Source organism: Giraffa tippelskirchi, chromosome 11, assembly GCF_054371585.1.
Source record: "Giraffa tippelskirchi isolate mGirTip1 chromosome 11, T2T-mGirTip1v1.2.pri, whole genome shotgun sequence".
Taxonomy (NCBI): Eukaryota; Metazoa; Chordata; class Mammalia; order Artiodactyla; family Giraffidae; genus Giraffa; species Giraffa tippelskirchi.
This window is the reverse complement of record NC_137285.1, coordinates 139,852,513-139,878,939: the sequence shown is the minus strand read 5'-3', so window position 1 is coordinate 139,878,939 and position 26,427 is coordinate 139,852,513. Positions and strand designations below refer to the sequence as shown.

The window sequence follows — 26,427 nt, the reverse complement described above, 5'->3', positions numbered from 1 at the left end:
GTGATATACTACAAATAATGTTGACAATATTTTCTATTTCTTGTGTTTGTGCGCCTCTGCTATTTGATTTTGTAGCTCTTCAAATAAAAAGGCAGAGTTTATTCCTTCCCCCCTTGAATGTGGGTAGGTCTTATTTCAAAAAACAGAGGGTGGAGAAAATTAAAGTGTGCCAGCTTGGGTCTGATCTCAAGAAGCCATATTGCATTTGTTCTTATTCCCCTGAAATGTGGCACTTCCGTGTGAATAAGTCTGGGTTAATCTAGTGTATGGAGACTGACTCCTGGACGCAGTCAGTGCTTCTCCTGTTCAACAGTTTCTAACCACCAGATAAATGACCCCTACAGTAGACTTACTAGCTCCCTGCAAATATGTAGTAAGCCCAGTAGAGTTTTAACTGACATTCCAGACTTTTAAAAAATCCCAGCCAATTCACAGAATTGTGAGTTATATAAAAAGTTGTTCTTTTAAGCCACGCCTTTCCTGGAGCAGTTTCTAGGCTCTAAAGGATCATTGAACATCTATCAAATTCACAGATTATTTTATTACTGGCTGGTTTTCGTCTTATATCCTAACTATTATAATAGTTCTTTCTTATAGGTTCTAAGTGACTTCCCAGGTAGTGCTAGTGGTAAAGAACTCACCTGCCAATGCAGGAGATGTAAGAGATGTGGGTTCAATCCTTGGGTTGGGAAGATCCCCTGGAGGAGGCCATGGCTCCAGTATTCTTGCCTAGAGAATCCCATGGAGAGAGGATCCTGGAAGGCTACTGTTCACAGCATCACAAAGAATCGGACTTGACTGAAGCAACTTAGCATGCATGCACATAGGTTCTAAGTATATATTCTAAGTACTATAGAAATGTCTTTAGTCAATTATAAACCTCATTTCCTTGAGAATTAAGGAAAATGGAACAGGCCACTTTTTGTTTCTTCATCCTTGACTCACAGTATGTTGACTCCCTTGCCCAGGATGATTTATTTATACTGAGTCCTGGCAAAATATGGGAATTGCACAAAGGTGATATCCTTCGAGTTCTTAATGGCATAAGCGTTACCTGTCCTCTGATTAATTTCACATTTATAATCAGCTATCATTTTTATGTGCAGGCACCTGTAGGGTGGTATAGCCTAATAATATGACCATGAATACTCAGATTCTCATCTTTATCTCAGTGGGTCACAAATATTGTATTAATGCTGCTACTGCTGCTACTGCTAAGTCGCTTCAGTCGTGTCCGACTCTGTGCGACCCCATAGACGGCAGCCCACCAGGCTCTGCCGTCCCTGGGATTCTCCAGGCAAGAATACTGGAGTGGGTTGCCATTTCCTTCTCCAGTGCATGAAAGTGAAAAGTGAAAGTGAAGTCGCTCAGTCGTGTCCGACTCTTAACGACCCCATGGACCGTAGCCTACCAGGCTCCTCCGTCCATGGGATTTTCCAAGCAAGAGTACTGGAGTGGGGTGCCATTGCCTTCTCCGATTGTATTAATAGTATATTGGAATCAACTGGGCAACTTTAATAAAAAATATTGTTGCCTAGCTCCCAAACCAACACATTCAGATTTAAATGGCATGGAGTTCAGTCTGTGCATTGGCATTCTTAAAACCTCCCCATGTGTTTCTAATGTACACCAAAGCTTAGACTCCACTACATTTAGCACATTCCTGACCTCTGCAAACCAGCTGTATCACCAGACCATTGCCAAGGGAAAATTATGGCTTTAAAGTTATATTACATATAGAGAGAAAGGAATGGCTTTAGAGTTATAGATGTGTACATGTTTCACTCTTATGGTAAATTACCCCTTATATTTTAAAAACTTTACTACCTCAGTTGAATATTCTTGAATATTTCTAGATTAAGACAGACAACAAAGGAAGCAGCTATCTACACCATACTGCTCTCTTTTGTACAACATTTAATTAATAACAACCCTATTCATCTATCACTGAATGCTATAGTCTCACCCACACGGGAAGGTGGGTCATCTCCCTTAGCCACCAGAACATGACATAGCATTTGTTCTGGCAACAAAGAAATGGAAGGAAACACATTTTTGTGCTTAGTATAGAGTTCCTGCTGTTCTATCCATTTGATTACCTAAATATTTTTCCATCCAAAGTGTATCTCTAGCAATGAACTTCTAGCTGACAACCAGCATCTCAACAATTGCTGCTGGATTTTTTTTAGTGTTTTTAATTTTTACAGCTACATTTGTCAAAAGTTAAATGGAAAAGTTTTAAATTTTAACTATTTCTGGTTTCTAAAAGATACTTTGCATCCCTTTGTCTTAATTGGCTTAAATTATTTTGTTGTTATTGTTGTTAAAAGATCTATATAATAGAGAGTTTCCCAGGTGGCTCAGTGGTAAAGAATCTGCCTGCCCAGGCAAGAGACACAGGAGCAGGCTACACAGGAGATGCTGGCTTGATCCCTTGGTGGGGAAGATCCCTTGGAGGAGAAAATGGCAATGTACCCCAGTATTCTTGCCTGGACAATGCCATGAACAGAGGAGCCTGGCAGCCTGCAGACCATAAGGTTGAAAAGAGTTGGGCATGACTGGGTGATTGAGCGTGCATGCACTGTATAATAGTACCAAAAATATGAAATCCTATCATGATCATGAAACTGGTACTTAAAATCAATAGTTCTGTGCACAGATATCATTCTTTAGGAATATTTGTGAATCACATCTCCTGCAAGCTAAAGGATGTAGATGCCTTCCTTCCAAATATCTGTCACTCAAACCATAGCAATAGCTGTGTGCCCTAATATGAAACATCATGAATGTATTCTTGTTTTCAATGAACCTGGTTACAAGAATAAAGTTTAGCTTTTTTACTTCTCTAGTTATTCTGAACTGTATTAATCAGACTGACCCAAGGAGTCAATGAAGTAGCCAATTCTACCAGGAGATGAACAAATTATATTAATAGAAAGGGCAATTGTCTTATTGTAAAAGCTATTTAAGGAAGTAAATAAAAATGTAGCATCATTTCTTTTTCTGGAGATTTCTGCAAATTGAGTAGGATATTCCTCATTCTTCTGCTTCTGTTTGAGAATCTCTAATATGTTGTACCGATAAGACCAAAAGTTAGCAAAATTATATGGCAGGCAGAAAGACAGTCCTTTTATGGATTTTTTTTTTTCTTTACTGACTTTCTCTGTTGTCCCAGAGACTTCAAGATATCTTGCCCTTTCAGTTTGAAGTTTATAGCAGTTTCCAGTACCATGCCCATGACATTTCACAGGAGATAACTCCTCCTGTCTTCCCACTGAAAACATGAATTGGCTTCATGTTGTTTCAGCTGCTAGTGCCCCATTGTTAGAGTCTGCTTCTCACATTTCAGTTTGCCAGAGACTCTTTCTTAGGCTCACCCCTGCTCCCCAGTATCATGTCTAATTCCCTGTTGTGAATGGCATTTATCATTCAAAGGGTATATTTTAGGTGGAATTTTGACCCCCTGATCTTTCCCCCTTGGTGTAAGCCTGTGAACATTTCATGTTACATGAAAAGGGAATTTGCAGATGTAATTTCAGTTACAGACATTAATATCCTAAAATTATCCTGAATTTTCTGCATGGGCTCAGTCTAATCACATGAATCCTTAAAAATATCACTTTTTCTGGAAACAGAGAGATGCTGTAGAAGAGGAACCAAGCATGAGAAGGATGATGTGAACCACTGATGGTTTGAAGGTGGAGAAGGCAACAGAATGGGAGACACATAAAATCTGTAATCTAACAGACAGCAAGAAAATAGGAACCTTAGTCCTACATCTACCAGGAGCTGAATTCATCAACAACCTAAATGACTTTAGCAGCAGAATCTCCCTTAGAGTTTCTGGATAACAGCACAGGCCCATGCTAACTGACACTTTGGTTCTGGCTTCATGAGAATCTAAGCAGGGCACCCATTCAAGCCCACCCATACAGAGACTGTAGAAAATAAATTTGTGATGTTTTAATTGTGTCAACTTTTCACAGCAGAAATGGAAAATTAACTTTAAATGAGAAGTGATGGATCTCAGTCAGTCAGACATCTTACACGTATGATCTTATAACAATTCAATAGATTGATCCTATTATATAGTGCTAGCTCTGTGTTACTACCAATGATAGAAGATCATTTTGTTACTACAGTGTTTTAAAGCTTACTATCTATTTACTGAATGAGAGCCAGATCCAAGTCTTTCATTTGACTTCTGTGATCAAAATCCTTTCTTTTTCATGAGTAAGAGAGGTTTCCTATTGACTGATGTGAAATATAGAGGGAAAATGAGGTGGGGCTACACTGCAGAGAATGAAGATAAATCACCATCAAAGAAAGCATAGAGAAGAGAACCCGAGTCCTTGATGACAGAGTTTGAGTTAATGGATTAAGTTACAACAATATCTGTACTTTTTGACCACTTGCACCAAAGATTGTTCCTTTTTCTTCAGCATCATTTGCATTAGCTTTCCTGTCACTTACAATACAAAGTTTTAATTGATACATATGTATATATACTTATAATTTGTTTTAAATAGTACTAAGTAAATTAGCAGCATGGAAGGAAGGTTATGACCAACCTAGATAGCATATTTAAAAGCAGAGACGTTACTTTGCCAACAAAGGTCCGTCTAGTCAAGGCTATGGTTTTTCCAGTAGTCATGTATGGATGTGAGAGTTGGACGGTGAAGAAAGCTGAGCGCTGAAGAATTAATGCTTTTGAACTGTGGTGTTGGAGAAGACTCTTGAGAGTCCCTTGGACTGCAAGAAGATCCAACCAGTCCATCCTAAAGGAGATCAGTCCTGGGTGTTCATTGGAAGGACTGATGTTGAAGCTGAAACTCCAGTACTTTGGCCACCTCATGCGAAGAGTTGACTCATTGGAAAAGACTCTAATGCTGGGAAGGATTGGGGGAAGGAGGAGAAGGGGACGACAGACGATGAGATGGCTGGATGGCATCACTGACTCGATGGACATTGGGTTTGGGTAGACTCTGGGAGTTGGTGATGGACAGGGAGGCCTGGCATGCTGCGATTCATGGGGTCGCAAAGAGTCGGACACGACTGAGCGACTGAACTGAACTGAATCACTTAATCACCTTTACACTAAGTTTTACTGTGTTATCTTGATTACATTTTCTCTTTTCTGGTACATCATAAATGCCTTGAAGTCAAAAACCATGTCTAATGCACATTATGAATGCTATTGAGAATGCACTTGACTAAATCATTGAGAACAATTAGAAAAGTAAAGTAAAATGAAGCAATAATTTAAGGGACTGTTTCCCTCCCATGAAAACTTTACGTCACTTTACAATTTCCCTTTACGTCACTTTCAGTTGTAGAATTAGATAGAAAGTAAGACCTAATATTTACACAAACTTGATGATACAGAGAGAAACAAAATAAATTTAGATTTCTGGTGTGTTTGTAAATTTTCGTTCCCTTTTCCTTGCATTTAATTTGCTGAAGTTGATGAATAAAATGCTACTTAGTTAGTGGAAAAACATTTTCTATATCATGCATAACACATCACTATGTTAATCCTCATGGATAATTTAATGGAATCACATGTATTTAGATACCAGGTTAATTTTTTCAGAATCTACTTCAAGGCATTCAGTATATCACCTTGGAAATATAGTCAGTGCTACCTTTCACTTGAATTCATGGGCCAGATATGTATTCTTCAATATGTTGAAGAATATATTTGAATAATTCAATTTATACAGAAAATTAAAAGATCTGAATCCATTTTTTACATAAGCATTTTGAAATTGTATCATTTCGTGAAAATAAAGATGTTAATCACTCTTCTCAGGAAGCTGGGTTTGAGGACAAAGCCGTCTGGCCTGATTTTATATACTGCTTGCATTTGCCATTTGTCTTCACTTCAGCTGTTGCCTGGTTGTAGAGAATAAGGTGAATCTGATATGCACTGTTCTAGTGGAGTTGGTAAGAATGCATCAATACCCATTTATTGAAATGCTTGGAGCCATACTATGATTTAACATAGAGTTGTATTGATTCTTGAGGCAGTTTCCAGGAAATAATTTAGATCCTCTCTCACTAACAACAAGGTTTAAACACTCAGAGAAAAGCACCAAGAAGTATAATGTCGAGTGTTAGATATCTTATTCTTGCAAAAGAGAGGACTCCATGGCTTCTTGGTTTCTAAATATCTGGTAGGTGATGTATGGAGTCCTTATAATGGAATAATTCAATTTTGTTTGCTGGGATAATAAGTGATTTCTATTCCTTTTTAAAAAATTATTTTAGTGTTTTGTTTTTTTTTTTTAACATGAAGTAGTATATACTTTGCTCTTTTTCATGTATAACAAGCAGAAGTTTAAAACATTTAGATAAAGGCAATTTACTTTGCCAATATTGTTGAGCACTTTCCATTTCTGAGCAGATGATCTTATTTGAAAGAATGCTTTTCTCCTAGGCATAATTTCTTTTCTCTCCTAACTTCTACAAGTCTGCCAGTGATTCTTTGGTTAAAACATCACAGCTCATGGCGGTAGCCATGGCTGCTGCAGATAGAGGTCTGTGACCAATTGGATTTCGCTAAACCATGGCTCTGGATATATGACTCAATTCTATATTTTGAGGCAATTCTTTTGACTATATTGATAATGTCATCTTCATCTTTGCATTGTGAAGCTAGAAGATGCTATGCAAGTTAATTTTCCTCCGCCTGCTCTTAGGCAAGTAAAATTCTAAGCCATCTAGAAGAGATTCTATTCTCCTTTTAAATATTTTAAAGAGATAAGCTGCACAACTTTGACTTATATGTGAGTTAATCTTTTTTCACTAGTGGTGATCAGTAGATTCTTTTATATGTCTTACCAAAATCCTTCCATGACTGTTTCTTTTTCTGATTTTTTTGGAAATAAAACATAACAGTTTTTGCTTCAGGGCTCCATTTGAAACTTTATATTTTAGGTGAAATTGTGTTCCTCTTTTCATTTTTCTGGGTATAAAGCCATGTTTTTTTTTAATGCTTATAACTGTGTAATATTGATTTTATAAAAGTTTAACATAGAAGTGTCAGCAGAAAATAAGTTTGACAGGATTTGGTTGCTCTCTATAAAACATACAATTATTAGTATTATTATCAATAAGACTAAATCATTTTTACTATACTACCTTAAAATCTAAAAAGGGATTTCTATTCAAATGAGCTCACTAAATCTTTCCTACTTATTCTCTCACAGTTATTATTATTATATTTTTTAATAAGGAAACTATAGTGAGGAGTATATTGCATGTGTGTATGCTCAGTCATGTCTGACTCTTTGCGACCCCATGGACTGTAGTCCACCAGGTTCCTCCGTCTATGGGATTTTCCAAGCAAGAATACTGGAGTGGGTTTTCATTTCCATAGCAGAAGTAACAGCTGAATTAAGAAAGATCTTATATCCTTAGGCATAAATTTAAGATTTCATCCTATCTAATTATTCATCCATGCAAGTAATTAGAAGAAAAGGGGGACAATTAGGCATTTATTTTAATCTTATCCAAAGAAAATAGATAATCAAAAGGGGGTTGGGCTGAATAGAGACATCTTGCTTTATTTTAGTTTTAATCATTTAAAGTTGAGAGAGAGCCATCTTCCCATTAATGACTGGAGTTAATGTAATAGGTCTGATTATAGATGTCTTTGTTTTCCTAACTTTGCTTGCCTTGGTTACATTTGCCTCATCCTAGAACGTGTAAGCAGAGGAAGGAAGGGAAGATGACTCTACAGAGAAAACAGAATCCTTTAAAGCTTTTATGGGTTAACTTATGGAAGTATACAAATTTAATATTTTACTGAGTAATACTTAATACAAAACACAACAAGGAGCTTTATTCAATTGAGTCATATAAATTCTGTTCTCGCATTTGCATCTTATAAGTTATTCATTTAGTTTGTAGCCAATTGACTTCTTTCTTCCACAGTTGCTCTCAGTTCCCATATTGAGCATGATTTTCCTTATCTCGTTTAAACTCTTCTCTTTCTTCTTTCTTTCCTTCCTTCTCTTTCCTCCATTCTTTCTTTCTTTGTCTCTTTGTAATTCATAAGGTTACTACCTTCACTTTTCCTGCTTCAACCTGTTTTGTTTTCCAGTTTGTCACGACCATCCAGTGCTGGGTGTGAGACTTCTTTACATCAAGAAGTAACTTGAGGAGAAAAAAGAACTAGAAGACTTACTAGAAGACACCCATTTAGGCTACTGTGACAAAAATATTAGAGACTGGGTGGCTTAAATAATCAACATTTATTTCTCATGGTCCTGGAGTCTGGGAAATCCAAGATCAAAGTGCCAGCAGATTCAGTGTCCAAGGAGTGCATCTTTCCTGGGTCATAAATGACTGTCTTCTTATTGTGTCTTCACATGGCGGAAAGGGCAAGAGAGTTCCCACAATCCCTTTATAAAGGCACTAATCCCCTATATGAGAGCTGCATCTGATGAACTACCTGGCTTCCCAAGGCCATACCTCCAAATATCATCACATTGGTGACTGGATTTCAAAATATAAATTTTGGGGAGAACAAACATTCAACTTATTCCATGAGGACAGAAATTTATCCTAGTCGGACAAACCCAGAAATATACTTTGGACTGACAGAGTTTTAGTGGGACAAAAGTCATTATTATTTTTGTTCTTGTTGTTGTAATTTGCCTTGTGGTCATGGGCAAAAAATGCTTAGTAATGTTGATCATTGGATTTTAAATCAGAACAGTCAAGGGGAAGGAGGCCATAATTATGTTCCTATAGCTAAGAAAATGATTGCTCAGAAGATTTATAAAATGGCCACTTCAGAAATGGATGTTAATAGATATAAATAAGTCAGAGCAAGGAAGTATGCTACAGTAGGAACATCTTCAGAAGCTGGAGAAATCCAGTCTCTTTCAAGGCACAACAGTAAGCATGAGGTACAAAAATCTCTCAGGAAAAGATAAGATTTTAATTCAAGAGACAAAACAGAGAGTAAAGGGGAATAATGTTCTGGCACTGAGAGCAAAATTCTAAGATAGATGTAATATCTAGGACATAGGTCAATTTTAAAATTTAGCTAGTCCAAGATTTTAGTATAGAGTTAGTGGTGTTTATTTATTTTAGGCACTTAATTAAGTATCCTGCATCTCCAAAGAAGGGAAGAATATGGGTAAGGAATTTGGGTAGATTCTAACTATGTCCTTGAAAGCAGACCTATTCATGTAACTTCTGTGGAGTAATTATGTTATTTTCCTAGGTTGCTGATGTGACTGTAATTTGAAAAAGTATCTTCCTGAAATTGAGAGGGATTATGTCTCTCACTGTTTTCTTTCTGTTGTTAATTTCTTTTCTCATAAAATGTCAACATGAATTACTGCTCTTTAGCTGAGTCAACATTGTTGACTTTACAGAGTGCTGTCAAATTTTCCTGGGCATGTTAATTACTTTGGTGATGGGTGAGGGGAGTTGTAAAATTACGTAGAGCAAGGCCCCACTCCAAGAGTTACAGATTTAGTGAATGGAGGCTGAAACTGTGGATTTTTAACTGTTCCAGAGTGACACTAATGCCATAGATCTTAGGCTACATTTTGAGAACTACCATTTTAACACACTAGTGACAAGTCAGTTGCATTTCTATTATGTGAAATTAGTATTTCAATGCAGAAGTAATATTATTTCTTGTCTTTCTGTGGTTTTGTATGTAGTATACAAGGCAAGTGGAAAATTTCTGTATTTTTTTCTGAAACTAGCTTTACTAGAAAGGATCTTCTAGATAGCCACTAAATATATTCACTTGGAAACATATGACAAAAAATTAAGCTTTAATGAATGAAAACTACATTTTCCTGAGCACTGCATGGCTCAGCTGTTGACAACTTATTTGTTAATGCTTAATAATTCAATCTCTGAAAAATTCATGAGATCCATACTTTTCCAAAGAGATATGGTGATTATTATTCAGAGGCATCACAGTAATGAATAATATCTTGTGGAAGCCAATTACATAGTAAGTCAAAGAATGTTGGCCATTTATATTAAAGCGTATATTTCAAGTCCCTTAAACTATCTTAATTATCATTTTTCTCAGCTGGGCATTTGATAAAAACTGAGAAGTACATAATTGGAGATTAAATTCTGTCTAATATCTGAAGAACAGATTTTCTGAATCACTGATTAAAGATGAAACACTCTATCTTAAAAACTGGTAGCAGAGTTGATAGCCTCTTGATAAATCCACAGAGTAAATATGTCTAGTATTCTTATTATACTAACAAAATTCAAAAGTATTATATGATAATATAATATTTTAAAGTATATAATATTATACTAATTATATTAGATACTTTAAAAGTATCTAATAAAATTTTTAAATTGACATGTATTCTGTTGTGTTTTAAAGATGGGGCAAAGAATTTTCTTTTTTTTTCTTAGACTAGTAGCAACATGCACCTATAATTAGATGATGGTACTTAGCACATTTAAAAAAAATTACTTGCTACTATGCTTCTCTTCAACTAGATTTTGAAAAGACAGAATTTTTTTTTATTCTCTTTTCTCTGATGTATGACTGCTAGGAGAGATCTGAGTATCTTGGTGAACTACGGACCAGAAAGCTTCACATTTCAAGCTACACAAATGGTCCTTAGAAGGTAGGCTTTTCATTTCTGTAGTTTTATCAGCTCATTCCATCTCTGAGTTTGTACCGTGACCATAACACAAGGCGATCTATTACCATAAGGCAGGCATATTACTTTGTAGTCATTCCACATTGATGTCTCAGTCAGACTCCTCAGCTGTGACTCTGCAGAGCTTTCCTATGAAAATACATTGGTTAAATACAGCCTTTCAGCCAGGCAAGGCGTATGATTTCAGGTCATATGACAAACTTGGAAAGCATTAATTATTCTTTTCTAAAAGCTGAGGGTTAATATCTAGGTAGCTGAGTTTAGACAGAGGGTGCTGAAAGAGAAGCAACCTCCTGAAATAGGACTGTGCAGCTCTCAGTGAGGGCTGCCTGGCACATCTCACAACAACTGCATCACCAGCCATAATCACATCACCCAGAGCATTTTAATGATGTCAAACTTTAAGTCGAGAAAAAGGAGCGGTGCACAGCATGCTTCTGAAAATTGCTGTATTTTTAATCAAAAGAAATTATAATTCCATAGAGACTTTTGTCTCTAGAATTAAATGTGATGCTGAAGTTTTATGACTTTGTAATATGGAAAAGGAATATTCTCTCCATCTTATTGATGGATTTGAAATAGCTAAGTCAGATTCACATGTGGCTGTCATTAATTCCAAGAAGATGATTTGGTCTCAAATATATACGAATTCTCTTTAATTTACATCTCTTAAACCCTCACAAACATAAGAGAAGACTCTACATGGACACCACCAGATGGTCAACACTGAAATCAGATTGATTATATTCCTTGCAGCCAAAGATGGAGAAGCTCTATACAGTCAGCAAAAACAAGACCGGGAGCTGACTGTGGCTCAGATCATGAACTCCTTATTGCCAAATTCAGATTAAATTGAAGAAAGTAGGGAAAACCACTATACCATTCAGGTATGACCTAAATCAAATCCCTTACAATTATACAGTGGAAGTGAGAAATAGATTTAAGGGACTAGATCTGATAGACAGAGTGCCTGAAGAACTATGGATGGAGGTTTGTGACATTGTACAGGAGACAGGGATCAAGACCATTCCCAAGAAAAAGAAATGCAAAAAAGCAAAATGGCTGTCTGAGGAGGCCTTACAAATAGCTGTGAAAAGAAGGAAAGTGAAAAGCAAAGGAGAAAAGGAAAGCTATACCTATTTGAATGCAGAGTTTCAAAGAATAGCAAGGAGAGATAAGAAAGCCTTCCTCAGTGATCAGTGCAAAGAAATAGATGAAAACAATAGAATGGGGAAGACTAGACATCTCTTCCAGAAAATTAGAGATTCCAAGGGAACATTTCATGCAAAGATGGGCTCAATAAAGGACAGAAATGATATGGACCTAACAGAAGCAGAAGATATTTAGAAGAGGTGGCAAGAATACACAGAAGAACTGTACAAAAAAGATCTTCATGACCCATATAATCACCATGGAGCGATTACTAACTTAGAGCCAGACATCCTGGAATGTGAAGTCAAGTGGGCCTTAGGAAGCATCACTATAAACAAAGCTAGTAGAGGTGATGGAATTCCAGTTGAGCTATTTCAAATCCTGAAAAATGATGCTGTGAAAGTGTTGCACTCAATATGCCAGCAAATTTGGAAAAATCAGCAGGGGCCACCGGATTGGAAAAGATCAGCTTTCATTCCAGTCCCAAAGAAAGACAATGCCAAGAATGCTGAAATTATCCCACATTTGTACTCATCCCCCATAGTAAGGTAATGCTCAAAATTCTCCAAGCCAGGCTTCAGCAATACATGATCCGTGAACTTCCAGATGTTCAAGTTGGTTTTAGAAAAGGCAGAGAAACCAGAGATCAAATTGCCACCATCTGTTGGATCATCAAAAAAGCAAGAGAGTTCTAGAAAAACATCTATTTCTGCTTTATTGACCATGCCAAAGCCGTTGACTGTGTGGATCACAATAAACTGTGGAAAATTCTGAGAGAGGTGGGAATACCAGACCACCTGACCTGCCTCTTGAGAAACTTGTATGCAGGTCAGGAAGCAACAGTTAGAACTGGACATGGAACAACAGACTGGTTCCAAATAGGAAAAGGAGTATGTCAAGGCTGTATGTTATCATCCTGCTTATTTAACTTATTTGCAGAGTACATCATGAAAAACACTGGGAGGGATGAAGCACAAGCTGGAATCATGATTGCCGGGAGAAATATCAATAACCTCAGATACGCAGATCATACCACCCTTATGGCAGAAAGTGAAGAAGAACTAAAGAGCCTCTTGATGAAAGTGAAAGAGGAGAGTGAAAAAGTTGGCTTAAAACTCAACATTCAGAAAACGAAGATCATGGCATCCAGTCCCATCCCTTCCTGGCAAATAGATGGGGAAACAGTGGAAACAGGGGCAGACTTTATTTTGGGGAGCTCCGAAATCACTGCAGATGGTGACTGCAGCCATGAAATTAAAAGACACTTACTCCTTGGAAGAAAAATTATGATGAACCTAGACAGCATATTAAAAAGCAGAGATGTTGCTTTGTCAACAAAGGTCCATCTAGTCAAGGCTATGCTTTTTCCCGTGGTCATGTATGGATGTGAGAGTTGGAGTATAAAGACAGCTGAGTGCCTAAGAATTGATGCTTTTGAAGTGTGGTGTTGGAGAATACTCTTGAGAATCCATTGGCCTGCAAGGAGATCCAACCAGTCCATCCTAAAAGAGATCAGTCCTGAGTGTTCATTGGAAGGACTGATGTTGAAGCTGAAGCTCCAATACTTTGGCCACTTGATGCGAAGAGCTGACTCATTTGAAAACACCCTGATGCTGGGAAAGATTGAGGGCAGGAGTAGAAGGGGTCAACAGAGGATGAGAATGGTTGGATGGTATTACCTACTCAATGTACATGAGTTTGGTTGAACTCTGGGTGTTGGTGATAGACAGGGAGGCCTGACATGCTACACAGTCCATGGGGTCGCCAAGAGTCAGACATGACTGAGCGACTGAACTGAACTGAACTGAAACCTTTACTGGGACTTCCCAGGTGGCAAAATCGTAAAGAACCGCCTGTCAGTGAAGGAGGCAGAAGAGTCACAGGTTCAATCCCTGAGTCAGAAAGATCCCCTGGCATAGGAAATGGCAACCCACTCCACTATTCTTGCCTGGGAAATCCTATGGACAGGGGAACCTGGTGGGCTACCATCCATGCTGTCAGAAAGAGTTGGACACAACTGAGTACTGCACACAAACCCTCCCTAATCCAGCCACTCAAAGGCCTAAGTAATGAGACTTCTGCTTATCTTACCAGTGATGTTTTTATTAATCTTCTTGATTATGTTCCTAAAGCCACCCTGACTTTCCCTTGTTCTATGACAAACTTTCTCTAGTGCTTCCTTAGTGCCTTAGTGCTTTCTATAGCTCCTACCTGGACAGATCCCTAATGCCTTCATTGCTAACATTTTATTATTATTTTTTTCCCCTCAGTTCCAAACTCTCTTTCATGTCCCTTCTTCACTTTTTGTATCTAACATCCAGACTTTCTCCCAGTCATTTCCATCGGTATCAGTTTTCTATTGATGTGTGATAGACTGCTTTAAAATTTAGAAGGTTAAACAAGCAATTATGAATTATTTCCCCTGAGTGTATGGCTAACTCTATGGATTTGAGCATAAGTAAATCTACTCTTTAAGGCCAGGAAGGTTCAGCTGATGTCAGCTAGGTTCTTTCTTGCATCAGCTGGTGAATTGGCTGTGGGATTGGCTGTTTTAGGATGACTTTACTCACATATTTGGTGGTTCACTAACTGAGCATGGGTTAATGCCAGTGTCAGGGTCATATATTCCTCATTATCCAGTAGGTTAGTCCAGGCTTATTTTAAAAGAGCTGGTAGAAGCACATGCGAGGTTCTGAGACCATTCACAGAAATGACATAGTCATTTCCGTCATAATCTCCTACCAAAACAAGTCACAAAGCCAACCTGGAATCCAAAGGTGACAAAAAAGACGACGCTTATTAATGGGAGTAACTACCAGGTCATGTAGCAAAGAGCATTGATATAAGGTGAGCTAGAGAATTGGGACAATTTTTGTATAAACTCGACCACATTGCCTTATGGTATTTTCCTCATAACTTTTAACATCTCTGAAGTTATGGCTTTTGTCTTTTAACTTGTAAGTTATTTTTTTTTCTCACATGAATGTAAGTTCCATGAGGAGATAAACTTGTATCATCCTTGTATATACAGGGTCTAAAACATTATTTACCAAGTGATTATTAAAATTTGTAATGATAAAATAGATGAATGATCTCACTGGCATTATATATCTCAAAAGTGTCTCAGTATGCATTGTTCTTTGAGGATACTTATTCCTCCCTCAAAAAACAAATTCTCCACACAGAGTCTTATAGACACTGGGAAGTCTCAGAACAGAGGTGCAAATATAGGTTCACTTCTCATATATTTTTAAGCAGATTGCTTATGGTCATATTACCTTATTTTCATTAAGTGTTTGAGCAGAAATTTCTTTCATGCTTCATATCACTGCTAGCTGGCAGAAGTCAAGAAATCTAGGGGACAATCTCAGTGGCTCAAGGAGTCCCCAGGTCATAAAGAGCAGTATGTGATCTAGACATGGCATCCAGGAAGAGCTGGTTTCAAAAGTTTGGTCTGCCAAGGAGGCAGCAATTCAGGATGAGACAGCAATGTGAGAAACACAGACATTTTATTTCTTTTCTGTATCTGTGTGGGATAAAAGAAAAGGCTTTGCCATATTTGAGAGCCAATGGTGTCCAAAATGCTTTTTAGATGCTTTAGAGAGTTCATTTTCTCTTCATGACAAAACCTATTTCTATACCAGTTTTGAAGATATGGCATTAAGGGAAGTTATTTGCCAAAGACTATTTAGCTTGAAAGGAGAAGAGGACTTCAATCCCAACACTCCTCTTCCACCGTGTTCCAGGAAACAGAATGTTAAAAATAGAAATACCAAAATATACAAGTAGGATATTCATTTGTTTCATGTCAGAGAGGGACAATCTTCTAATGGAATTAATTAAAAAGTCTAGACTCAGAAATAAACAGCCTGTCCTAAGATATACAGCATCAAATGAGTTTTAAATATATAACTATCTGAATCAATGGGATCAAGGTGAAACATATGACTGCTACCAAAAGTGGGGGTCTTGGTGCTCCCTGCTCAAAATCCAATAAAGATGCAAGGCTGGTGGAAAGGGAAGTTTGTTTTATTTCGGATAAGCAGCTGGGGGCAGGAGAGCAGGGAACTCCTGTTCAAAGGCTGACTCCCTGAACTGACAATCAGTGAGTAAGATACTTTATAAGCAGAGGGAGGGGGCCACACGTAGCTCTGACAGTAATCTTGAAATTGGTCATGTGGTGGTCTGATCAGTGTCATCTTGACTGATTAAGTACAATTAATCTTCAGTTCCAGGATTGTTTTATTCCCATATACTTGAGGTTAATTTTCGGAATTGTGGCAGCTAAGATCATGGCTACTGCCTGGTCATCATATAGTTAACTTTTTCCACCTGGTGGAAGTTTTAGTACCTTTAAGACAGCTGACAGAAGATGGCTCAAAATATTATCTATAGCCCTTGAAAGAAACTAAAAGTGAAAGTCGCTTAGTAGTGTCCGACTCTTTGCAGTCCATGGAATGCTCCAGGCCAGGATACTGGAGTGGGTAGCCTTTCCCTTCTCCAGGGGATCTTTCCAACCCAGGGACTGAACCCAGGCCTGCCGCATTGCAGACTGATTCTTTACCGACTGAGCCACTGCCCTTGAGGAAGGAACCAAAGGTCCTTGACTTCACTTAATGACTGAACCATTATTATTTAGCCTTGTTGGTCTGCATTTATTTGTTTCTACATTTCTCACTTATTAAACTTATTCTTTGGCTAAAGTCAAAAGTCAGTCTGAGAACATGGTGGGGAAGGACCACAAGTCCTGCTCCATTTCACGATTAGTGATGAAATTAACCAAAACATCTGATAATCATAATACAAGGTATTCAAAATCTGAAACCCCATGTGGTAAGGTAAAGTGCCCAAGAAAAATACTATTTGTGGCAGTGATAATGAAAACAAGATAAATAAGGAATAAAGGGATCACTGAAAACTTAAACATCACACTCTAAAGGAAACAGAGGCAAGAAAATATATTATAATCTTGTTCAAAATGAAGAGAAAGACAATGATGAAAACAATGAGTATCACCCAGAATAGAGTTATAGGAGTAATGTGCCACAGCAATACTTCTCAAAATGTGATGTGCACACAAATCACCTGCTGAGGATCAGCAGATTGTCATTCAGTACATTTGGTTTAAACATAAAACCTACATTTCTAATAAATTCTTTATGAAGCCAAGGCTGCTGGTTCAAGAACCACACTTTGAGTATCAAAGGTCTGGCATGTTAACAAAAGCATTTCAATACAGTTATAGGACTCCTAATAAATGAAAAAGAAATATTTATGACTGAAAACTTTTCACATACACACTCTCACACACAAACACTTTCTCTTTCATATATACACTTAAATACATCTACTCCATCAAGATATATGGCAAAATATGCAATGGGATTAGGAAACTAACTGAAGTGCTGTTTCTAACAACTCAGAGAATTAAAACTGATCATTTAAATCAAAATAAAAACTGAATTGCTTGGAAAATGTACAAGTTAAACTGTTAAATTTTATGAATGCTAAGCAGCATGTATTGATATTTATTTACATGCTTTGATTATTCACACAAATATATGTATGTTTCTGAAATTCTTCATTTGGATGGTTGAATCACATACTGGGTTTTGGTCAGAGGTGAACACACACTTATTGACCTGTTACATAAATGACTTCCTGACTAAGGACTTTTATATAAATAACTCCCAACTGAGCATTGGTTGCACAGTTGTTGCCTACAAAGAATTTTGCCTTCTTTACCAGTTAGAAATAGATATTTAAAACTTAAGCTTCCGTCTGTGTTTTGGGATCTGGAAGAAAAACAACCAAGCTGAGAGTAATAGGGAGAAAATAAAGGTGGCTTAAAGAAATTAAGGTAATCTATGTAAAAGATTTGGAAATGAATTACATAGACAACTCTTTTATTCTAAGTGAAATCTAGCTATCAAACTTACTTCACTTAAATTTTCACTTTTTGTAGAGGAAGAAAATGTTTTAGGAGGCACCAAAAATACATTTTCTACAGCCTTTACTTTGATTGTAAAGAAAAGAACAGTCCTTAAACGGACGGGCAGTCCATAGGCCTGGGTAAAAGTCCCACTTATTAGCTGTTTGAGTTTCTGCAAGTTGTTTAACTCTTTCAGCCTCAGCTGCCTTACCTATAAAATAGACTACAAAAAGTATATAACCCTTATAGAATTTTTGATAATTTAACAAAATGCATATTAAAATGTCTGGCACGATATCTAGCATGAGAGAGGCGTTCGGCATATGTTCATCCCTCTGAACTATCCTCCTCTAGGAATGGAAGACATGGGTCATGGGGAATGCTCCACCGAGCCCATGACAGCTTTGGCCAGTTGGCTTAGGTGTTAAAGATCTGGCTGCGCCTTTATCTACAAACAATACTGAGATGTTCTGACTGGGCCAGGCACCCCTTCCTCCCTCTTAGCTGGGTTGTGGGTTGTGGTTGTGTACAATTTCTTATACATAAGAACCTGTATATAATTTAACCAGATAGAAAAGCATTTCCCCACCAACAGGAAAAAGTCCTCATTGTCCATTTGGCTTCTTGTGTAATGATAGCTTTCAATGACAATTTTCATCTTCTTAAGTGTCAGTAAAATCATAAAAAGAAAACAAAAAGCCTAGGGAAAGCCCAAAATCTTAAAGGAGGCATTCTGGTCAAACAAAATTGCTACAAATTTAAAGATTAAAGACTACAATTCTAAGAGTGGTGAATACACTGAAGTAAAACCCATATAAATTGTGTGGCTCCATCTGAGGTTTTCAGAAATGCAAATTACTATCCTATGTTTATCACGTACTGAAGGGACTTCGGAGAAGGCAATGGCACCCCACTCCAGTACTCTTGCCTGGGGAACCCCATGGACGGAGAAGCCTGGTAGGCTGCAGCCCATGGGGTCGCGAAGAGTTAGACATGACTGAGCGACTTCACTTTCACTTTTCACTTTCATGCACTGGAGGAGGAAATGGCAACCCACTCCAGTATTCTTGCCTGGAGAATCCCAGGGACCGGGGAGCCTGGTGAGCTGCCGTCTATGGGGTCGCACAGAGTCGGACACGACTGACGCGACTTAGAAGCAACAGAAGGGACTTTAGTTAGCATATCCTATCCTAAATGGAGATTTTACTTTTTATTTTTTAACACTTTTCAAAGATTTTTTAAAATATGGACCGTTTTTAAAATCTTTCCTTAATTTATTACAATATTACCTCTGTTTTATGTTTTTGATTTTTTTTGGCCAAGGAGCATATGGAATTTTTGCCCACCAATCAGGGATCAAACTGCACCCCTTGCATTGGAAGACAAAATCTTAACCACTTGACCACCAGGAAAGTCCCTGAGTGGAGGTTTTAAACTACTCTTATAAGGGGGTATTTTTTAAATGTCATATTCTTGATCAAAAAATAGAAATTAGATCATTATTAAGTTCAAGGGCACCTAAACAATAAATTCATAAGAATTCTGAGCCTTCCAGATTCTCTGTTAAAACCATTGTTTCCTTCCAAGTGATTATCAATAAAACCTTTGACATTAATAAATAAATACATTAGAATAATACTAGTGCTTACTTTACAGACAGTGAGAAATAGGAATTAAGTAATCTGTCCTGATTTCTGAAATATTAAAATATAGGTAAAATACCACCCCCCCCAACACACGTAGGTAAAACATTAAAATTAGTGAAATGAAGCATATGAAAATCACCAGACTCCCTGTGTGGTTATACAGTGTGTACTCTGTATTCCTTGACAAGACTGAATTATACTTCACAGGCTATTGAGAGGAAGTAAAGTCTTCAGTTGCAATTTTCAAAGAGAAAAATGAAAGCAGATTGAGTTCCTAGCATCAGAATCCAGGAAACTGAGATCTTGACTCTGTAAGTATACCTAAAGTTTAGCTGCTTACCTACAGAGATAGTAGAGTAATATAATTTCTCTCAACCTCGAACTGATCATCTACAAACATCCATGAAGGAGAATATACTTCCACTGAAGACTCACTATAGTTTTAAGGATATAATATAAGGCTCAATAAGGATTTGTTGTTTAAAAGAATAAGGATCACATTCAAGGATAGAGTTGGGCCAGTATTTCGGATTGGAGTTGATAGAGTTTCCAGTAGGCTACAGTGACTTTTAAAATAACGAAACCTTGGTGGCACACATGGTTTTTATTTTACTTAGTTTTTCTTTGATAGGGTAGCTAACAATGTGACTTACCCTGGAAAACCCTAAGAGTGGACAGCTGAGGATAGTCACTCTAGATTAGATCTCGTTCTATTCCTTAACTGAGATATATAGAAGAAAAGTCTTAGAGATTCATTATATGTCTTGCATAGGAATATAAGTTCCACTTAAGAACAAGCGAAGGCAGACTGCAGTAGACTCGCTATTATTTTATCTCCTATGAGCTCATTTTTAACTGACAGAAAGACTGCTGCCATCAGAAATTTCTTGCTGAAATATACAAAATGCTTAATATAAAATTTAGAAAACCCGAGGATTTCTGGAAGAAATTGTTAATTGTTAACATAAGGGGAGAAAGATAAATTGCATTATCTGAAAAAATGACAAGTATCAAAAATTGTTTTCTGTTGGCAAAAATCCTCAAATGTTTTACAGTGTCAGGTAATGAAAGGCCAGACAGAAGAGACAGGCAGAGAATGAGACATCCTAGATCCTGAACAGTTACGAAGGAAGATAAATGAATACCAGACATTAACACACTTCTTTCCTGCCACTTGCGACTTGAACAATGTACTAGTTCTGTTGTTTTAAAAATTTTCTTATACACTTCTGTTGTCTTAAATCTTGATAAAGTTGGATGCTTACAAGTATTTTCTAGAAGAAGATGGGTTTCATCTCTGTGTTCTTACAGAGGAGGGAAAGAAAATAACTATGCATTAGTGGTTGAAATTTAAACTGCAACAAGAAAAAAAATGAACATGAAAATATAAACATCTTGAAATTTTGGAAATGTTGCCAAGAGATTTTCACTTTCCACCAGAATTGAGATAAGCAATTGAGACGATTTATATATTAAATCATGGGTTTGGGTGGACTCCGGGAGTTGGTGATGGACAGAGAGGCCTGGCGTGCTGCAATTCATGGGGTCACAAAGAGTCGGACACGACTGAGCGACTGAATTGAACTGATGTGTTAAATAAATTACAAAAGATACGATGATCCCTGGAATGTCCAGAAATACACAAGAGGAGTTTTTGGCTCTCTTTCTACAAATAACTGAAGATAAACAGATAGACAGATAGATAGATAGACTATTACTTTTCGGCTACACTGTATCTTAGTTATAGGATTCTTAAATATTGATAAAGTTTTCATGATAATACTGGCCTCAATTTTCTTTTGTAACCGTGTAGCCTTCCTCATTGTTAATTTAGAGACAGAAGGGCGGGATAGTTGACTTTTACATTCTATGTTTTGACACAGCTAAGTCCAATTTATGATTGTAAGGTTACACTTATAGGTATGTAGCTCTAGGTAAGATTAAATTATGATTTCTGATAATCAAATGGAACTGCTTCAGAAAAAAATGAGATGAAAGAAATCTATCAGAACAATCAAGAGAGGTCTGTCTTTCTAAATATGTCATGCTTGATTTATATGCTGATTATTTTACAAAGTTCAAAAAATACCATTTACAGTATGTCCCAAGGCCAACTTAACAAAGAAAATATGCACATAAATCAAGTAATAGAAAAAGTAATTTCTTCTGCAGATCACAGATGTGGTCAATGTAAGACAGACAGGAAATAGGAGCTTATCAAAGGCTGGCATAGTTTTGACAAGATATAATATTTCATATCTTCTTAAATTAATGTCAATATTATCTCTGAAAAGTATAAGCCCTGGAAGTGACTTATATCTTGTAATGTATGTACATAGTGGAGTAGTGTGTGGAGTAGTGTGGAGTAGTGTGTGGAGTAGTAGTGTGGAGTAGTGCTGCTGCTGCTAAGCCACTTCAGTCATGTCCGACTCTGTGCGACCCCATAGACGGCAGCCCACAAGGCTGTGCTGTCCTGGGATTCTCCAGGCAAGAATACTGGAGTGGGTTGCCATTTCCTTCTCCAGTGTACGAAAAGGAAAAGTGAAAGTGAAGTCGCTCAGTCGTGTCCAACTCTTAGCGACCCCATGGACTGTAGCCAACCAGCCTCCTCCGTCCATGGGATTTTCCAAGCAAGAGTACTGGAGTGGGGTGCCATTGCCTTCTCCGGTGTTTAATGAGGAGAGTCCAAAAATTGGGTGTATTCAGTAGAGGTCTCTCAGTTAAAATTTGAGGACAGTGACAAGAATCCAAAATGAGACCTTCATGCTATGGGTTTACATATTTGAAACGATGAACCATGTTAGCAGATGTGGGGAAAAGCCACCTATCTTTTCAAAATTTCCTCACAATAAGAATAATATATATAAATGTGTGTGTGTGCTCAGTGCTCAGTCGTATCCAACTCTGGCAACCCATGTACTGTAGCCTGCCAGGCTCCTTTGTCCATGGGATTTCCCAGGCAAGAACACTGGAGCGGGTTGCCATTTCATCGTCCAAGGAATCTTCCTGACCCAGGGATAGAACTCCTGTCTCCTGTGTCTGCTGCATTGGCAGGCAGATTATTTACCCCTGTGCCACAAAGGAATCCCCAATATATAAGTGTAGATGTCTGCTTTTTGATTTAAAGTAGGCAACATATGACTGAGTTAAATTATTATTGCACATGTCTGATTCTTCTGTTGATAAACTAGCAATATGTTTGAATAGAAATATAAAATCATGCATAAATAATAAATTTGTTGTTATTGTTTGATTGCTAAAGTGGAAAGAGAAAGTGAAAGTCATTCAGTCCAGTCCGACTCTTTGCAACTGCACGGACTACACAGTCCATGGAATTCTCCAGGCCAGGATACTGGAGTGAGTAGCCTTTCCCTTCTCGAGGGGCTCTTCCTAACCCAGGGATCGAGCCCAGGTCTTCCACATTGCAGGCGGATTCTTTACCAGCTGAGCCACAAGGGAAACCCAAGAATACTGGAGGGGGTAGCCTATCCCTTCTCCAGCGGATCTTTCCCACCCAGGAATCGAACCGGGGTCTCCTGCATTCCAGGAGGATTCTTTACCAGCTAAGTCATGTCCAACTCTTTGTGACTCCATGGACTGTAGACCCCAGATTTCTCTCTCCATGGGATTTCTCAGGCAAGAATACTGGAGCGGGTTGCATTTCCTTCTCCAGGGGATCTTCCCCACTCAGGGGCTGAACCCACATCTCCTGCATTGGTAAGGGGATTCTTTGCCACTGAACCACCTGGGAAGCTCAGTTAATAAGTTACTACATATTTATTCCACAGTATTTCATTTTCTTGACTTCATTCTAGCAGAATCCTTAATTATGTTACTATAATTAGGTGTTTTTCACATAATTTATGTTCTACTGATAGCAATGAAATATTAGACACCCATTCTTGATTTTTTAAAACTTTAGTTATTTTTAAAAGCAGTCTCAATGTAGAGAAGCTTATTAACTGGAACTTCCTCATTTATAAAAGAATAGAAGGCAATGGCACTCCACTCCAGTACTCTTGCCTGGAAAATCCCATGGACGGAGGAGCCTGGTAGGCTGCAGTCCATGGGATCGCTAAGAGTCGGACACGACTGAGTGATTTTACTTTCACTTTTCCCTTTCATGCACTGGAGAAGGAAATGGCAACCCACTCCAGTGTTCTTGCTTGGAGAATCCCAGGGACAGGGGAGCCTGGTGGGCTGCCGTCTATGGGGTCACACAGAGTCAGACACAACTGAAGCGACTTAGCAGCAGCAGCAGCAGATTTACGAATAGTTAATGGTGTTATATTAAATATTATAATCAATTACAATAAATAAATTTATTATGGAAATTATTGTAAAATATTTAAATTTATCATATAAATTTTATTACTAACATATGGCAACATTTGCTAGTTCTTAAAGCATCATCTAGAGACTTACAATATTTTAGAAATTATTTGTCCTTCAATATTTTAATGCTGATATGCATAAAAAATAAAAATAGAAGTTATTTAATACTTTCAAATCTCTCTTTGATTGAAATCACACCATAATATATGATGCCCAAGAAAAGGGTCTCTGTGGAAATTAATTTCTGGTTTAGTGTGTATGTGACTCTTCTTCAAAGTTATGCAAATATTTTGTTAGATTTCCCTGACCTTTATATATTTCATTGAATTATTTGGTTGTTGTTGTTGTTGTTGTTGCATATTTCACATGCAGGTTCTTCTTCTTTGCAAAATGTATTTTTCCCTAAATATTTATAAGTCCCTTTAACAGTGATATAGTTGAATATGCATCTATTTGAATTCTACTTGAGCTTTTTTTGTTGTTGTCATTAAGCATTTGCCAGTTTTTTACTACCGAAAAAAAAAAAAAAAAGTCCTGTGGGTAAAGGAAATTCAGAATTTTATTTTTTCTGCTAACCATGTTTTGCTCTTTATTTGGAGAATCTTTAGCTGTTTTGTTGCACTCTTTTAGTATAGTTTACATTTTCTCTAGATTTTATCTCATTACATTTAAAAAAAGATTTAGTCAGCATTCCCATCATGTCAAATTTGAAATGTGCTTCATCAGTGTGCTCTGTCTTTAGAGAGATCCAGAAAAATCTAATACATAATCTCTGAATTGTTCCAAAGGATGTCATCATTACTGGCACAGTTAATGTCCTGTCTCCAGTAAAATATTCAAATGGTAGGTAATTTATAACCAAAGAGTTCTTTTGAAGTTTGGCCAAAATTCCTTCTTGTATACTTTTTTCATTGCCAATTATGTTATCACCATTATATCATATATTTGCACCCAATAATTTATTAAATTATTTAAATAAGACTGAAATGTTTTTAAAATTTAATGCTGCTGCTGCTGCTAAGTCGCTTCAGTTGTGTCCGACTCTGTGCGACCCCATAGACGGCAGCCCACCAGGCTCCCCCATCCCTGGGATTCTCCAGGCAAGAACACTGGAGTGGGTTGCTGTTTCCTTCTCCAATGCATGAAAGTGAAAAGTGAAAGTGAAGTCGCTCAGTTGTGTCTGACTCTTAGCGACCCCATGGACTGCAGCCTACCAGGATCCTCTGTCCATGGGATTTTCCAGACAAGAGTACTGGAGTGGGTTGCCATTGCCTTCTCCAAAAATTTAATGCAATTAATGTTAAATATTTTTTATACCAAATAATGGCAATGCTGGTGTTCAATGACTGGCTAGTTGTCAATATGGAGAAAGAACTATCACACTTCTCACATATTATGTCTAGACATACTTACACACCCACAGAATTTAAGGGCAGTGTGAATTGTTCAATCTGGTAAAATATTCCTTAGGCACCATGTGAAGATGGTGTTGATTCTTATGTAACTTTATAACCATGAATTAGAACCCCAACAGAAGCAACAGTGTGGGTGCTCAGTCATGTTGGGAAATGTTACATTATTTGTAAAATAACCTACTGTATTCATTGATCTGTGTGGACAGGTTAATAAACTGGGTTTTGATCTAAAATCTTCTATTATTTAAAGCCTCACCACATTCTGAAGCATTTCTTTTGGACATGAATAATCTCTAATTTGTGAGACCTTTAAAAGTATAGGGCTTTCCTGTTCAATATCTGTTTCAATATCTACCATGTTCAAAGCCCTAAGTGAGGTGGACAGATGAAAAATATGGATCTGTGCATGAATAATAATTTTTCTGGAGAGTGACAATTGAAGTGAGATTCAGGCTGTATCCAAATTCATTAGTGGTCACACAACACCTTGGTTAGAACATTCTAGTCAGACTAGGATTCTATCTGCTTTTCAATTTTCAGTCCTTTATTGCCTAGCTAAGATGATAACATCAATGTAACTTTAGTGTAATATTAAACCATTGCTCCACTCTTTTCCACAACAATTCTATAAATTGGCTAGAGTAGAAATTAACATTTACCTTAAACAGAAGTGGAGAGTGTGACTTAGAATATTAAGGAATTTGTTCAAGGCAACCTGTCTAGCAAGTGGCAAAATTGGAATTAAAACAATAAATTTAAGATTGAGACATAGCAGCACTATTTACAATAGCCAAGGCATGGAAGCAACGTAAATGCCATTGACAGATGAGAGGATAAAAATATGGTATATATATATATATATATATATACACACAATGGAATATTATGCAGCAATTAAAAGAATGAAATAATGTCATTTGAAGCAATGGGGAAAGACCTAGAGATTATCATGGATTATAGATAATAAAATTATAAATTATTTTATAATAATTTAATATAAAATATAACTATATTTTAAATTATTATAAAATATAATATTATTATAAATATAATAATATAAATTACCATAGATTATTTCCTGATAGCTCAGTGGGTAAAGAATCCATCTGCAATGCTGGTGACACAGAAAATGCAGGTTTGATCCCTGGGTCAGGAGGATCTCCTAGAGAAGGAAATGGCAACCCACTCCAGTATTCTTGCCTGAAAAATCCCATGGATAGAGGAGCCTAGTGGGCTACAGTCCAGTGGGTCACAAAGAGTTGGACACAACTAAAAAACTA

At 37.3% G+C, this 26,427-nt stretch overlaps 1 long non-coding RNA gene across 1 annotated transcript in view; it reads left to right on the top strand.

The window, feature by feature from the left end:
• The window catches only part of LOC145525184 (uncharacterized), a 227,806-nt gene that overhangs the window by 133,957 nt on the left and 67,422 nt on the right, over positions 1–26,427 (top strand). The window contains exon 5 of the long non-coding RNA XR_014068083.1: positions 19,605–19,708. This is a non-coding gene — a long non-coding RNA (uncharacterized LOC145525184). The remainder of the gene's footprint in view (positions 1–19,604; positions 19,709–26,427) is intronic.